Genomic DNA, 5,961 nt, shown 5'->3' with positions numbered 1-5,961 from the left:
TAATTTATTTTTCCCGGGCATGACAGGAAAAAAGACCTATATTGCCATTAATATGGACGTTGAACAGTACATTCAGCTCTCTCTCTTCCCCTCTTATTTATAGGGGACCATTATGTTCATTTCCAGCTCTATATTTTTAGTTTTGGACTCCACTAGTAACCTGACGTGCCAGATTATTTGTTACATAGAACCATCTGAGAAGTCGTCCATGGAAACTATCTGGAAAAGGGCAGGCACTTTGAAAAAATACTTGGCAGGTGATTGGATGAACCATCTATCACCGTCTTACCTTGTGAGGCAGCTAGGTTCGCAACGTTGATTGGTCTGAACCACCGGTGGTTCGGACACAAGTGTGTAACTTGAAGCTTGACAAGATGGATTCTCGCGTGATGTCGTGATCTCGCAAATCCAGCTGCCTCACAAGGTAACTCCACTAGAGTAGCTTTGCATGATTCACAGTTTAAAAAACTACTTATTTTTCTTATACTGGCCCTTTATGCAGCCCTTCAGTTCAGCCTCTGGCCATATAAAGAAATCCGTCACAAATTGTAAATCCAACGTCGGCTCAGGCTGAAAGTACAAAAAACTGTTGGAAATGGAGCGTTCAGAGCAGTCTGAGGCTGGTGCTTTTTGGTAACAGGGATAACTTCTACATACATATAACTCATTATTTGACACGTTGGTCACTTTTAACATGAACATCCGACATTGTGACATTATATACAGTATATGACTGAATATACGGAAAAGCATAATAGGTCCCCTTTAAATTTGCCTTCTTGGCATGACAGGAAAAAAGACCTACATTGTCATTAATAGACACTAAACAGTGCATTCATCTCTCTCTCTCTCTGTCTCTCTCTCTCTCTCTCTGTGAGACAGGGAGGGGTTTTTGTGTAAATGATTTGATGGAGCTGCAGTAATGATGTCTGAGAATTTATTGTTTCAGCTCACCAGTTTATATTGAACTAGATGATGATGGAAAGGGAACATTTTTATATTGTGGTGTAAAAAAAAAGTCTCTCTCTCTTTCTCTCTCACTCAAAACTGGAAGTCCCTCTGCCTACAAGTAGGGCTGCTCGATTATGGCAAAAATCATAATCACAATCATTTTGGTCAATATTGAGATTACGATTATTTAACATGATTACTCATCAACTTTGGAAACATCATGCATTTATTGAACTTTAAAAAACAACTTGTTTTTTTAACAGTGTATTTCCCTGAACTAATTCATATGAAAAAATGAAAAAAACTACAACTACAAAAAACCAAACAATTATCTTGCTTTCATAATCAATGGGAGCCAAAATTGTAATTGAAAATAAAATGCAATTTATCACCCAGCCCTGCTCACAAGGGATATTTTGTTTGATATTGTTCACCTTTTGGAATTTACCACTTTTTTATTGTTTTTTTTTTTTTTGCACTTTGGTCGTGTGCTGTGCTCCAGATGTTTCTAGTTTTACCGAGCATCTGGTGGGGATGCCAACTGTGACGCATCCAGAGAAGTTTCAAATCCCACAGCAAACACTGGAACACTGAGGGAGAAGAGGAGACCACTACCATAAGATAGAAGACACATGATCAGGATCTCCAGGGAAGACTTAATGACTGCTGACACCAGATCAGGCAGAAGCAAGTTGAAGCAGGTCGCTTGTTGAGAGATACCCCGATTCCTTGGATAAATGTGGCACAAATGTAGAAGGTTAAGGTTTTGCCTCCCTCGTTATGCCAATGAAGAACCTAGTTGAGAACGTCAGGCAGCAATATGCTTTCAGCACATCTCATTGAGTGAGGCCAAAGAAGAAATGCAAATCATCTGACCGTTATGGTTGTAGTCAGTGGCAACCAGTCACTGAATGACTTTGACAACCATGAGGGAAAAAAAAGAAAATCTTGCAAGATGCCTCAAAAGAAAACCTTCTACCTGAGAGTGACATTAAAAGATTAATGTCTGAAACATACTACGCCCAGCGCATCACTCTGAATAATGACGACAGTGTAATCAAAGTCATGGAAGAATGGCCTTACCTCTTTAAATCGACCCATCTGCTCTACCACACAGAGAAACTGATGGGATTTCCTGTACAAACCAAATTGCTGAACCAAATTGAAAAGAAGGGGCATGACCATCATCGAGTTTCTGGTGAACAAGGGAATCACAGGAGTTACTACAGACCCATTAAAACTCCTCCAGGGCCTAATGGAGTACCTTGCAGAAGAGCTAAAGGTGCTGCTACTAAACAAAGAAGTAGGCACACGGAATAAATGGCCTCATATTCGAGGTAGAGATGCACTGATACCAATGTTACCCCTGCCAAGCACAACAACATTTCACTAATTCAGTATTTAGGTCATGAGTCAGCACGAGTATTGCTATGCGGCTGGTCTTTCTTGTGGAATCCTCATATGTGCTGCACCTAGCAATCCCTATCTGAGAGTTTATTTACCCTCTTCCCATTCTGTCTTCACCTCTCACAGGATGCCTTAGCAGAGCTGCCAAGCTACCCCATGTATCATAGTTGTGGGTAAGGATATGCATGTCTACTCTTAAATATTGGGAAGCTTTGTCTATTTGTTTCATTGATTGAATGAGGTGTATTGTCATTATTTACGTGTTTTGCAGATGAAATATCAGTGGGCGAAGTCACCGCAAACTACATGAGCTGTCCACTGCCTGCTGTCAGCTATGTGTTCAGGCTCTTCTATGTGCTGAACATCACGTACCCCAAGGGAGCAGCCCTAACTCTGGAGTTCATCCAGAGGTATGTTTTGACAATGTTCTTTGTCTATTTTAAAGTATACTTCATTTTGCAATGCCAAGCTTTTTTTTGTGTGCCAAAGGAGCCTGTTGGGTATAAATCCAGAATGTGGGTCTAAAGCAGAAAAAAGGCTCCAAAACAGTACAACATCCCACCAAAATGGCTTTGATTCTTGTCAGACCTGAGTGACTCCAGAATCCTTGGAAGATTTAAAGGTCATTACACACTCTGCTTTGTTACTCACACTGTCTCTCTCTCTTTGTCGATATCTTCCTCCCCACCTCTATCTTTCCAACTCTCTCTCATTGCATCTCTGACACACAAGAAGTGTAATGTTAGTTTGTATAAATAGTAATATTTTGTTTTAGTTTTACAGCCATAGAAGTCGCATCTGGAATGGAGAGAAAGGAGAGGGAAGCAGGTGTGTGTGTGTGTGTGTATTTTACCTCCACTGACCAACTAGGCACTCAAAACAATTTTTAAATAGTTTTTGTTCTTAATAGTTCATACAGTTTGTTTGCTGTGTGATACATCAATCATTTTCAGTACAAAACACATTATTTGGCAGTGTATTGATTATTTTTCTGGCTTGATCTGCCCTGTGTTCCTGAACTGTGTTGCATTTCGAATGACCAATTACCGTGCTGAAAAGATGTGTATGGGTGTTTTCAGTTTATTAAACTCTGGAACGGGTCATTTTGACCTAAACTAGTCACTCATCTAAAACAATTATTTTAAAATTGTTTTTTTGAGGGATGTCCTGATCAATTTTTTTTTGCCCCTGAACCCAATCCAAGTCATCTGATATTGAGGATCTGCCGATACCGAGTCCTGATTCAATGTTTGTGTTTTCCCAGATGATACAGCTGCACAGTGCACACTTCAAGTATATTAAAGTTATTAAAACCAATCCAATGTAGGTGAGATATGCTTGGTAACTGAATAACTCTGCTTTCCCTTAATGGTTTTAATTTATTTTGTAACAAAAATAATTTTATTGGGCTTAATATAGCTGATACTAATCAATTAAAATATGTCGTGATAGGCTTTGATTTGTCCGATCTTATCGTGACATCACTAGTTTTTTCAACTTAATAGTCCATACAGTTTTACTGTTTAATACAACAATCATTTTACAAAACATTGACTATGAACAAATAATCAAAAATGAATAAATATTTACCATATTATAGGAGACCATTTATTTCACCTTAAAGAACAAAATATCGCTGTGTGTCTGTGACCAAACTGCCTGTAACAAGCCCACCTAATGGTAGCCCGTCTCCAAGTTGAAACCTAGAGCTTTAGAAGGTAAATCCCCCACCTCCGGGGAAACACAGGGGTCTATATTGAAGCGATCCTCGTACTCTCTTAGTCTACAAATTATGTCATCTTTTTTTTTTGTCCCTGTCTATCTCTTTCTCACCCTGTCCCTCTCTATCTCTCTTAACAGTTCAGAAGTTATATTTTCCTTTGTTTTACAGCTGTAAAATTAGCGTCTGGCCATTAAATCATAAAGGCATCCCTGTGCTCTACAAGGTGAAAGTTCTCTCCGTTTCTCTCTCTGTCCCTGTCTGTTCTCTCCTCGTCTCTCTCCATATATAAATCTCTTTCTCTGTCCTTGCATCTCTGACACACAAGAAACAACCACAGCGTAATATTAGTATGTACTAGTGGTAATATTGTTCTTTGTTTTAGAGAAATTGAATCAGGTGCGTCCATACTCAAACCACCCTTGTGCACTGCTGGTCCGTATGTTGTAAGTTCTCTCTGTTTCTCTCTCCCTGCCTCTCTAACTCTATCTCTCTCTTCTTCCATCTCTGACACACCAACAACTACATTTCAAGTATAATTTAAAATATTGTTATTTGTTATTAAAGCCATTTAAGTATGGCAAGTTAATCATTAAAAGGGAACAATGGCCATTTTTTTGAAAATGTATATTCTTTAGGGGGTATTACAAGATGTTAGAAAAAAAAAAGCCCACATTGTACTCATGCCTGCGTGTTCATCAAGAACATGCTTCAAAGCCTTTTGGGTAATCTTGCCAGGCAGCTCAACAAGGAAATGAATGGAGCATGAAATTACAACAAAATTAAAATTTTAAATATATATCCAATAATAGGCAGAGTACTATTTTTTGAAATATGAAAAGCTTCTAACTTAGGACAGGTATATCTTACATTTCTAAGGTTGTTCATTTTCCAGCGTCCGTTGATTTTTTTTGTGCTTAACCACCCCTGGGGAAGTTAGGGCATCAATGCAAGCAGGGCTCATTTTACTACACGGCCACGGCTTGATAGATTTTGCATTTACTCTAAATGTGCATTTCCTGACTCAAAATGGCAGAAAATGCGACCAATATCACCATCGCCACTCTCACTCAACCCTCCACAGCACCGGTAAGCACGACTTCTGAATTTGACTTGTAAACAAAAAGCAAATCAATGAATTTGAAAGGAGAACAGCTTGTCTGATGTAGCCTATGTACTCCAACCATAAAGCCCTCTGCCTGCACCGTTCACACTTTCCAGAGAGTAAGTTCACAAAATCAATGGCTACAGGAAAACAAGCAAACTCAGACATGTATGTTATACCTGTCATAAACCATATTTGCACGGGAGTAGTATTATGTGGGGACCCATGGTAATACCTCTGTGATTTCCAGATGCACATTTGCATGGATTAAGTTTTTACTGAAGTGTCCTGAGATTGAACTTGACATGCCCATAGTTATGACTGTTGGGGTACCTGATCAAACATTAGTGTATTTTATTTAGAGTATTTTCCTTGGATATATAGTTGTACCCATGCATATATTGACATATAAAGCCAGACTAAAAAGACACTAGATAGAAAACCACTGGAAAAAAAATGAGATTCAATCCTATAACATTTTATAAAAATGCTATTTATCTAACTGCGGCACAGTGTTGTACCCAAATTTATATTCCCCAAAAATGTTGCCCTGGAAGCGTGTCTGTGCCTCAATTTCACGGGAGAGAGGAACATAATGAAATCATTTCTATGTGTGTGGATTGTTTTTCTATTGCTGTCTCCTTCAAATTGTGAAACAACCATTTAAAATCATTTCACGGGATTACAAAAGAATGAAAGTAACCTACCTAGTTGCCTCATAATGAACAGAGGCTTGATCGGGCTCGTTTATGATCATATTATTGCAAATCACAAGGAT

General features: G+C 38.7%; 1 long non-coding RNA gene across 1 annotated transcript; it reads left to right on the top strand.

Moving 5' to 3' along the window:
• The first annotated feature begins 1,700 nt into the window (after window positions 1–1,700).
• LOC122979320 lies at window positions 1,701–3,086 on the top strand. The gene is made up of 4 exons (XR_006402838.1): window positions 1,701–2,288; window positions 2,485–2,531; window positions 2,630–2,768; window positions 2,848–3,086. It is a non-coding gene; the product is annotated as an uncharacterized LOC122979320 (long non-coding RNA).
• The last annotated feature ends 2,875 nt before the right edge of the window (window positions 3,087–5,961 follow it).

This window comes from Thunnus albacares, chromosome 3, assembly GCF_914725855.1.
Source record: "Thunnus albacares chromosome 3, fThuAlb1.1, whole genome shotgun sequence".
In the NCBI taxonomy this organism is placed as follows: domain Eukaryota; kingdom Metazoa; phylum Chordata; class Actinopteri; order Scombriformes; family Scombridae; genus Thunnus; species Thunnus albacares.
Note: the sequence above shows the minus strand (reverse complement) of the source record. Positions and strands in the feature narration are given on the sequence as shown.